The sequence below is a fragment of the Gossypium arboreum genome, chromosome 2 (assembly GCF_025698485.1).
Source record: "Gossypium arboreum isolate Shixiya-1 chromosome 2, ASM2569848v2, whole genome shotgun sequence".
Lineage (NCBI taxonomy): Eukaryota > Viridiplantae > Streptophyta > Magnoliopsida > Malvales > Malvaceae > Gossypium > Gossypium arboreum.
In genome coordinates this window covers 13,749,704-13,761,802 of record NC_069071.1, presented here as the reverse complement: position 1 = coordinate 13,761,802, position 12,099 = coordinate 13,749,704, and positions in this window count along the sequence as shown.

The following is a 12,099-nucleotide window of genomic DNA, read 5'->3' as shown; positions in this document are numbered from 1 at the left end:
CCATGGATTTATTTCTAGAATTTTTGGTCAGGCCAATTGGTACAGTTTATTAGTTAAAGTCACCCATGTTACAGGGATCGACTGCTCTGACCTTCTCTCGGTATAACTTGAATATCTCTCTGTACAGGGCTTTAATTCTGATGGCGTTTGTTTCTAATGAAACTAGACTCAAAATGGAATCCGTACATATAAGGTATGTCTCCTAATTCTTTCTGGATAATTTATAGTGAATTTTTAAAGTTGCGACAGGGGACCCAGAAACCGTTCTGGCCCTGTTTCACAATAGCTTCAATATCTCTTAACATGTAACTCCTATGATCATTTCGCTTCTTCCATATGAAAATAGACTCATTAAGGTTCATTTACATAGCTTATTCACTATTTAATACCATTCCTACAATTTTTGGTGATTTTTCACATTCACGTCACTGCAGCTGGCAGCATCTGTTTTAAGGTAGGTCTTATCTATTTTTTGTAGTCTCCATCAACCAACTAGTCTTGCCATACATAGGTTCACATATGATCATTTTAACCATACCAATGGCTGATCATGTGACCAACACTCCCATTTCCGATCCATAATCACATCATGACACCATATATATACATTCAAACCACAAATAGTCTAAGTTCATGCTTCCTTTTACGAGCCATTTTCGCATGGTCAGATACATATACATCGCCACATTTTTAAACCAACAAGGGGTAGTCCTATACATGCCATTTCAAAGTTCAACCAAAATTTATACCAAAATAGAGGCGTGGATAGTGTGGATGACTTCGACTTTATTGATCCCGAATCCGTTTGCTATCGAGCGAAATCTATAAAAAAGAGAGCCAAAGCAATGGGGTAAGCATTTTTATGCTTAGTAAGTCTCAAGGAATATAATCAGCTTTAATTAAAGCAATACATTCACATAACCAAATGCATCATTTCATTAATGCACATTCACATAATCGTACTTACTTCACCATCCCAACACTTATGTTCATACACAAATAACGGCTTCATTAAGGTCGATAACTCGCTCCATCATAGGAGCGGATATTCATATGTTTACTCCTAGTGCGCAAAGCACACACCGCACTTACCTTGTCATTGGGAAATTTCACAAGTGCATTAGCTGAAATTTTCCAGCAAGCTTATAATTTTCAAATCACATACCTTCGAGTTTAACCGACGTCGCTACTCGCTCAATCGCCGGGACATAGCCGGTTATGGTAACCCGCACCAAGGCTTACGGGACTTAACCCGGATATCACGATTTGCACAAATGCCTTCGGGTCTTAGCCCGGATTTAACAACTTGCACGAATGCCTTCGGGTCTTAGCCCGGATATAGCTACTAGCACAATTGCCTTCGGGTCTTAACCCGGATATAATTTTTAGCATAATTGTCTTCGGGGCTTAGCCCGGATATCATTCAATTTCTCATGCACACATACATCAATAATCATTGGACATACATATTTCATTTTCCTTACTAAGGCTCAAACACAATTATAATCATTAATCATACACATCCATATTTCATCTCACATAATTCAAGTAAGGTCACTTCTTGAGGACTTACCTCGGATGTTGTCGAACGGCTTTTACGGCTATTCGATCACTTTTTCCTTCCCCTTGTCCAATTGTGGACCTCTTAGCTCTTGAGCTAATTCAAACAAATTCAATTTATTAAAACCTCATTGTGCTAGCTTATGGCCGAATATGACAAGGAATTTAAATGGTCATATGGCCACTCTTTAGCTTGAATACACAATGGTCATGCACATTTTATACTACATCAAGCAATTCAATACAATTTATTTGAGCATCAAGGAAATGCTAAGGCCTTCAATAGGCTACCCAAGGCCGAATATTCATGTACATGTTGAGGCCAATTATGCACTTAATACCTCACAAAACAGCATGCATTTTACTAGTTAATGCTTTGCATATTGTGGCTCAAAACTTATAATATAGCATCAAGCACTTATATGTGTGCTAGGCCGATTTGTGCTTGCAATTTCACAATTATTCTTCAACATCTTCTTCTTTAAACAAACTTATTCATCACTTCCTTCATAACCAAAACATCATGTGCAAACATATATATACATATATGAGCATGGCGAATATGACAATCATGCTCCTTTTCAACTTCAATCATGATAAAACAAAAGAAAGCTCAAAATCTTACTCAAGAGTAGACAATCCATCATTGCATGCATCATCATCAAGCTTCACACTTAGCATGCAATGGCTTTATCACCATAACAACTTTGGCCAAATACCATTCCCATGGCTTAACAAAGATTTGAGCCATGGCTAACATGCACATCAAGTTAGCAACCAAAACATGCATGAAACTCCTAACACAACCTCATACATACCTTAATCTTGATGCAAACTTAGCCAAATCTCCTTCTAGATCTCTTCCAAACCAAGCATGAAGCAAAAATCCTCCTTCTTCCTTAGTTTTGGCTCAAAGAAAGGATGAACAAAATTTTTTCTTTCCTTCTCTACAACTCACGGCAATGGGGGGATTACCACACTCACACACATTTTTTTTTCATTTTTTATCACCCATACACCTTTGTTTATTATTTCACCCTAATGCACCAACAAAACATGTTTCATGACATGTTTAGCCCATCCTCCCTTGTCATGGCCGCCACCACCTATAAAGGGGGAATTTGACATGCAAGTCCATTATTTTGCATGCATGCTTTAATTAGTCATCACACATTTCCCTATCATACTTTCAAAGTTCATTACTAAGTCCTTTCTTGTGGAATTCACCCTTATAACACTAAATCAATCATCATAAAATGTCATACATGAGCACACATATTATAGGCATCAAAATAAATTTTAATTATTTTTATGCCTCGGTTTTGTGGTCCCGAGACCACCTTCCGACTAGGGTCAATTTTGGGCTGTCATGATTGACTACTCTTGAAATTTCTTTTAGCATTCTTGAGTAAGACATGGAGTTTTCTTTGTTTAACCATGACCAAAAATTGAAAGGGGATGGTGTGGGATGTATTCGCCATGGCATGCTCATAAGTGCGATTTATGCTTGTTGCATGATAGGTAAAATTTGTGTTTTGATATATGTGTATATGTGTTTGTACATGATGTTACAAATGGATGTGAAAATATGCTAGATTGGGAAAATTTGATTAAATGTTCATGAGATGAAATTAGGTGATTAAAAGATGTTAGTTGACATTGTACATATATATATATATATTCGGCCATTAAAGTGAGTATGTAGGTAATGTTGAATCAAGTTTTTGGTGCATATTCGGTTAGGTGTATAATCGACCAAATGGACGATTAGTAAGAATGGTTGCCGAATATACAAGCATACATATGCATGTGTAGTTGAATTATGAATGTTTAGCAAGATGGTTAAACTAGTGATTTATTGATTAAGCTCAAGGAGTTAAAGAAGGAGAATCAAGCAAGGGAAAGACGAAGGTCATCGAGTAGCCGACTTGGAACTATTTTACCCAACACGAGGTAAGTCATTAACACGATTTGATATTGCTTAAATGATTGTAAAATTTATGCAATTGTGTTTAATGGGATGATATATATATATAAATGAAAATGTATGTGTATGGAGTGATGACAATTGTTGAATGTAAAAGAAATAGTGAAATGTGTAGAAAGTTTGCTTTCGGCACTAAGTGTCTTGGCAATACGTGTGTACGGTGATTGAGATTGGCACTAAGTGTGCGTGCTGGAAATATATGGCACTAAGTGTGCATGCTGGAAATATATGGCACTAAGTGTGCGAGCTCAAGGGCATGGCACTCGTAAAAGGGCCTAAATCGCATGGCACTAAGTGTGCGAAATCGAGTATTAAGCACCGTGTGTGCGTATCTATATATATATAAATATCTCCAATCGAACAATTATATGGAGGGTGTGTCTCCATCGAGTGAGTATGGACATGGATCGGTAAGTACCTTGAGCTCATGACGAATAGGTAATACGCTCATGCTTGGGGTTGAATTTGGTAAGCCTTAAATCTATGTGATGATTGAAATTGTATGGTTGTGCTGGAAAATGAGTTAATGTGTAAAAATGCTTCGATTATCTTGTTGTGTAGAATATGAAATGTGGATGTATGAATTGGTATTTAGATTGGACCAAAAGGTCCGAGGTATTATGGTATAGATTCGATATGGACGAGTACCTAGCCTCATTTGTTGTACATGTAGTAGTAACTTTATCGTGGATTGACGAATGCTTATGACTTATCTGAGTTGTAAACTCACTCGGTGTTTTCTTGTCACCCATTTTAGGTCTCTTGGACTCGTATTGTTATAAGTGCTCGGAACCGTCGTTGAAGTCATCACACCGCTGAAATCTTGTGGTATTGTTTTTTGTTGTTGAAGAACATTTGGCATGTATAGGCTATTATATTTTGTCGAATTGTGGGTTGTAAACTTTAAGCCATGTGAAAATGGCCTATGTGGTCGTCGAGTGGGATGCTAGAACCTATAGCCACGAGTCTTAGAAACTCAAATTTTGTTAAGGTGGCCATAATTTGTGTCATGTATGATGGATGATTAAGGCCAAGGAAAAATTCATGAAATTGGCATAGTTCATCGCAGTAACTGTTGCGGACAGCAGCAGTGAGATGAGATTGAAAAATCACTAAAAATAGTATAAGTAGAATTAAATAGTGAGTAAATTATGGAACTGATCCTTGATGAATCTATTTTTATATGGACGAAACGAAACGACCATATGAGCAGTATACTGGGAGATATTAAAGTTCTCGTGAGACAGGGCCAGAACGATTTCTGGGTCCCCTGTCGCGACTTTGAAAATTTACCATAAATTATCCAGAAAGAATTAGGAGTCATGCCTTATATGTACAGATTCCATTTTGAGTCTAGTTTCATTAGAAACAAACGGCACCAGTATTAAAGCCCTGTACAGAAAGATATTCAAGTTGTAACGCGCGGAGGTCAGAGCAGTCGATCCCTGTAACATGGGTGACTTTAACTAATAAATCCATGGATGGGTATATGAGTCTAAATTCAGGGAAAATTTACGAAACCAGTTTCCGAGTTTTGGAACTCGAGATATGATTTTTAAGGCGACGGTGACGCAGTTTTCCAGCCTGTCCAGAAATGCCAAATTGGTCGGTACTTTAAGAGGATTTGTCTCGTTAACCCTCGTGTCCGATAACCGGCGCCGGTCACGAGTTAGGGGTGTTACACTTACCTCAAGTCTTACTTACCATACATAACAATTAAAATTTCAGCAATCAATAATAATTAAAATTTGAATTATAGTAATACACACCGTAATTCTCCGCTTTTAGTCCTCGATGACTTTCTCCTTTCCTTTCGATGTTGATGCTTCGTGTTCTTTGTTGGCTACGAAAATAATAGTAATTTACATTATTATTTACAGCATTAATTATAATAAATAATTAAATTTCTAAACAACCCCTACCTTATTCCCAATTTAATCCTAACTAAACTTAATTATTTTCTTAATCCAATTCACTCTCTTTTCTATTCAAATTTTGTCTAAACTTATATTTAACTATAAAATTTCCAGCATATTTCCCTAATTTCGAAATTTCTTCAATTTAGTCCCTACAACATAAAACTTATAGCCTAGTTTACAATTTAATCCTTAATCAATTCTAACTTAGAATTCATTCAATTAAATCCCTAATTCCATAATTTTTCCAGCATGAACCCTACTTGGAAACATATGAACTCTTGAACTATCAACTTAATTTCATCAAAATCTTGTTTCAAAGCTCCTAAAACATCAAAATTAACTGAAAAGGACTTAATTGAGTTACCAAATTAACTCCAAGCTTCAAATCCTTAGTTTTCTTTTATTTTTCTTTCTTTTCTCCCCGCTTCCGCTTTCAATTCTGTTTCTATTCCTTTTTTTCTTTATTTCTTTAATTCTTTTATACTTTATTATTTTATTAACATAATATAATATTAATATAATATATTAAAATATCTTTTACTTTAATATTAAGTAAATTAATAATTATATAACAAGTGTACATGTCATTATCAAATTTGCTTATTAAATAAAAATCTCATGATTTAATTAATACAATTAATAATTATAAAATATCTTTATACTTAAATTATAAGTAATTAAATATTTAAATTACAAATGTACCAATACAATTCTTACACATGTATATTTTATTACCATACAATTGTCTTCTATTTAATTTAGTTATAATATATTATCAATTAAATAATTATAACAATTTAATACAAAACCATAATGATAATCATTATAATATATAAAACCTAAAAAATCTTTGATTTTATTTCACCAATATGGCACCTCATTTGTAGTCAATGGCTTAATTGCCATTTTAATCCTTTTTATTTTCTATTGCTTTATAATTAAACTTTTACCCTTTATTCAATTTAATCCTTTTTATTACTTACTCTAAATTAGCTAAATTCACTTAATTAGATCCTAATTAGACACACCACTAGGCTCATAAATATTTTTAATAATTATTTTCGAACTTATTTCACTAAGACAGAGGCCCTATAGCTCACTTTTCCGGTGCCCGTGAATTTCAGGTCATTACATTTCTCACCCCCTTAATAAATTTCGTCCTCAAAATTTACCTGAGAAGAGATGAGGATATTGTACTCTCATAGTTTCCTCTGGTTCCCAAGTCGCTTCTTCAACATTATGATTTCTCCATAGGACTTTCACTAAAAGAACCTTTTTATTTCTTAATTCTTTCACTTCGTGCTAAAATTTGAACCGCTCTTCTTCATATGATAGATCGTGTCGAACTTCAATATCTTCTGAGAAATTATATGAGAAGGATCTGATCTATATTTTCGTAGCATCAAACATGAAAAACATCATGAATCCTTTGTAATTCAGAAGGTAAAGCCAATCGATATGCAACTGGTCCAATTCTTTCCACTATTTCATACGGCCCAATAAAATGTGGGGTCAATTTACCTTTCCGACCAAATCTCAAAACTTTTTTCCAAGGAGAAACCTTAAGAAATACTTTGTCTCCAACTAAATATTCAATGTCCCGACGTTTCAGATCAGCATAAGATTTTTGTCTGTTAATCTCTGTTGAATCTTCTTGACTGTTTCTTCTATTTCACGAATCAATTCCGGCCCAATTACTTTTCTTTCATTCAACTCCGTCCAACATACCAGTGATCTACATTTTCGACCATATAACGTTTCATACGGAGCCATCTGAATACTAGATTGGAAACTATTATTATAGACAAACTCAGCTAGTGGAAAATATCGCTCCCAACCTGCTTCAAAATCAATAATACAAGCTCGAAGCATATCTTCTAGTACCTGAATTACCCGTTCGGACTGTCCGTCAGTTTGGGGATGAAAAGCTGTACTGAAACTAAGTCTAGTACCCAACGACTCATGTAATTGTCTCCAAAATCTTGATGTGAACCGATGATCTCGATCTGAAATTATTGATATCGGAATGCCATGTAGTCTAACAATTTCTTGAATATACACGTCTGCAAGCTTCGCAGAACGACCAATCACCCCGATCGCTATAAAATGTGCTGACTTGGTAAGTCTATCAACTATCTCCCAAATAGCATTCTTTTTGCTTGCTGACAACGGTAATCCCGTAATAAAATCCACCGTGATGCGATCCCATTTCCATTCAGGAATATTAATAGGCTGAAGCAATCCAGTAGGAACCTGATGTTCTGCCTTTACCCGTTGGCAAGTCAAACATTTACTTACAAATTCTACTATGTCTCTTTTCATCCCTGGCCACCAGTATAATTCTCTTAAATCTCGATACATTTTCATGCCTCCGGGGTGCATAGCAAACGAACTATCATGAGCTTCCCGTAGAATTAATTCTTTAAGCTCAGAAATATTTGGAATACAAATCCGATTTCGAAACCTCAAGCATCCACAATCATCAATACTAAAATTTTCTGCTGTGCCATTCTGTACCATATCTCTTTTCTTCAATAATTTGTCATCTTCCAACTGAGCTGATCTAATCTGATCAAACATTACTGGTTTTACTCTTAATTTGGCCAAAAGACTCCCATCATCAGTGATACTAAGCCGTGCAAACATTGCTCTTAATTCAATTACAGCTTTTCTGCTTAATACATCAGCTACAACATTAGCTCTTCCCGGATGATAGTCTATAACACAATCATAATCTTTCAGAAGCTCGATCCAATGCCTTTATCTCAAAGTCAATTCCTTCTGAGAAAGAAGATACTTCAAACTCTTATGATCAGTATAGATGTAGCATTTTTCACCATAAAGATAATGTCTCCAAATCTTCAATGCAAAAATCACAGCTGCTAACTCAAGATCATGAGTGGGATAATTCCTTTCGTGTGGTTTCAATTGACGAGATGCATAGGCTACTACCTTCCCATCCTGCATCAATACACAACCCAAACCATTTAAAGAAGCATCACTATACACTACAAAATCTTTACCCGATTCTGGCAATGTCAAAACTGGTACCTCGGTTAACATTTGCTTCAATGTTTCAAAACTTTTCTGACACTGATCATCCTAAATAAAAGGAACATTCTTCTGCAGTAGTTTAGTCATTGGTAGTGCTATCTTCGAGAATCCATTTACAAACCTCCTGTAATACCCAGCTAAACCGACAAAACTGTGTACCTCCGATACATTCTTTGGCGCCTTCCACTGAACAATTGCTTTGATCTTCTTTGGATCAACTCTAATCCCGTCAACAGATACTACATGTCCTAAAAATACAACCTCTGATAACCAGAATTCACATTTACTAAGCTTTCCATACAACTGTTTCTCTCACAAAATTTGTAGAACTATTCGAAGATGCTGATCATGTTCTGCCTCTGTCTTCGAATATACCAATATATCATCAATGAAAACCACCACAAATTAATCTAAATACGGCTGAAAGATACGACTCATGAGATCCATAAAAGCAGCTGGGGCATTTGTTAACCCAAATGGCATTACCAAGAACTCATAATGGCCATACCTCGTACGAAAAGCTATTTTTGGTACATCACTTTCTTTTACCTTCAACTGATAGCAACCCGACCTTAAGTCAATCTTCGAAAACACAGAAGCTCCTCTCAACTGATCAAATAAATCATCAATGCGAGGCAACGGGTACTTATTTTTAATTGTTACCTTGTTCAACTGTCGGTAATCAATACAAAGTCGCATAGAGCCATCTTTCTTTTTAACAAACAATACTGGAGCTCCCTAGGGTGAAATGCTTGGTCTAATAAATCCACGATCTAGTAAATCTTGTAACTGCACCTTCAACTCTTTCAACTCAGTGGGCGACATTCGATACGGAGGTATAGAAATTGGTGTTGTACCTGGATACACCTCAATAGTAAATTCAACCTCTCTATCAGGTGGTAAGCCCAATAATTCTTCTGGGAATACATTTGGAAACTCACATACAGTCCTAATCCGACTGCACTGACTCCCAACTGAATCAGAATTAATAACGTATGCCAAGTATGCTTGTAATACCCCGTACCCGAGACCGTTTCCGGGGTCGGACACGAGGGGTTAACAGACTTAATTCACTTATTTTCACAGTCCATTTTAAAAATTTCCAGACTAGCTGGCTAACTGCGTCACTGTCACCTTAAAAATCATATCTTGAGTTCCAAAACTCGAAAATCAGTTTCGTAAATTTTCCCTGAAACTAGACTCATATATCCATCTACAAATTCTTTTCTAGAATTTTTGGTTGGGCCAATTAGTACAGTTTATTAGTTAAAGTCTCCCCTATTTCAGGGTTCGACTGCTCTGACCTTCATGTATTACGACTTATATATCTCCCTGTACAGGGCTTAAATACTTATGCCGTTTGTTTCTAAAGAAACTAGACTCGAAAAGGAATCTATACATATATGGCATGACTTCTAAATATCTCTGGTTAATTTATAATGAATTTCCTAAGTCCGAACAGGGAATCCAGAAACCGCTTTGGCCCTATTTCACGAAAACTTTAAAATCTCATAAAATACTGTTCATATGATCGTTTTATTACTTCCCTATGAAAATAGATTCATCAAGGTTCAATTACATAATTTATTCACTATTTAATTCCATTCTTATTATTTTTAGTGATTTTTCAAATCCACACCACTGCTGCTGTCAGCATCTGTTTTTAAGGTAAACCTTACCTATTTCATGGTTTTCCATGAATCAACTAGAGTTTGTCATACATAGCATCAAAATAATCATAATTAACCATTCCCAATGGCTAATCGTTACCAAACATTTTCATACCTCTCAATGAACAACATACAAGACGATTATAATGCTATGCTCAAAGTGTATATAAGCCATTCTCGCATGGCTATCCAAATTTATGCAAAACCAAAGGGCACATGACCAACAACAAAAGGGTAGTCCTATACATGCCATTTTCAGAGTTCAACCAAAAGTGTACCAAAAGGGCTTTGATAGTGTGGACGACTTTGACTTCAACAATCCCGAGTCCGATAGTGATTTAACCAAAATCTATAAAACAGAGAATCAAAGAAACGGAGTAAGCATTTAATGCTTAGTAAGTTTTGAGCCATGAAATTAGACACAACTAAAGTATAGCATTCATATGGCTAAACGGATAATTTCTTATGCACAAATTCTCAATATCATACTTACTTCACATTACCAACCCTTATATTCATACACAAAAGATCAACTTAGCTAAAGGTCGGAAGCTCATTAATTGACTGAGCGATTAATATTTCAAGGGAATTTACTACTCCAATGCATATACGAAACGTACCTCATCGTTGGGATTTACGAGCGTATCAATTTAAATTATTATAGCAAGATCGCTCATTCCCAAACCAAGTACCTTCGGAGTTTAGCCGGATATAGCTACTAGCTCAAATGCCTTCGGGACTTAGCCCGGTTATAGTAACTCGCACAAATGCCTTCGGGACTTAGCCCGGTTATAGTAACTCGCACAAATGCCTTCGGGACTTAGCCCAGATATAGTAACTCGCACAAATGCCTTCGGGACTTAGCCCGGATATAGTAACTCGCACAAATGCCTTCGGGCTTAGCCCGGAATTAGTCACTAGCACAAATGCCTTCGGGACTTAGCCCGGGTATCAATCCGAATATCCATACACATATCAATAAATCATGACACATCAATATTTCATTTTCATAACTAGAGTTCAAACACAATTCAATTATTAAGCATTACATTTTCGGCTCAATAGCCACATACGAACAGCATGATTCGGCTTGCTTCATGACATGATTTCTATGCACATATGGCTACCCATCATACGTATAGACTAATTAACTCACATATGATTCAAGTAGAATCATTATATCACCGTATATTGTTATAATTATACGTCATGACTTAATCAAATCGTAAACTAAGTTTCACTACTTGAAAACTTACCTCGGATGTTGTCGAACGATTTCGATGGCTATTCGATCACTTTTTCCTTCCTTTATCCGATTTAGTTCCCTTTGCTCTTGAGCTTAATATTAACAAATAAATTGATTTAATCATTTTGAACATCAAAGAGGAATTTAAGGTACTTAGCCCTTATATATTAGGCATTAGAGTCATATATGTATGAAATCACGAATCAAATTCAACATATTAGCCAATATTCTCCTTAGCCGAATTTTCTAAGTCAAGATAAAGCCATCAATATGCTTACCTATGGCCGAACATACACATCAACCTATGTACTCATTCATGTGGCCGAATATGCAGGTCTATGTTGAGGCCGATTGTATACTTAATACATTCTACAAATATGGTCACTTGTATTGACTAAATACCATTTTGTTTCAAGTTCAAAACTCGCTAATACACATATATACACTAGAAATCAAATACTAACATTTGCACTTCACCTTAATAGCTAGCTTAGCAAACCTTGATTTAACACATAATTGTTCATAACACAATTTAAGCATACTCTCCATTCCATCAATTCCAAAACACATACATTACTCAATAATGTTCAAACTTATATTCGCCTTAGCACACAACTTGCTAGCCGATTCTTCTCCATCTAGCAACTAATGCACATATGTGCT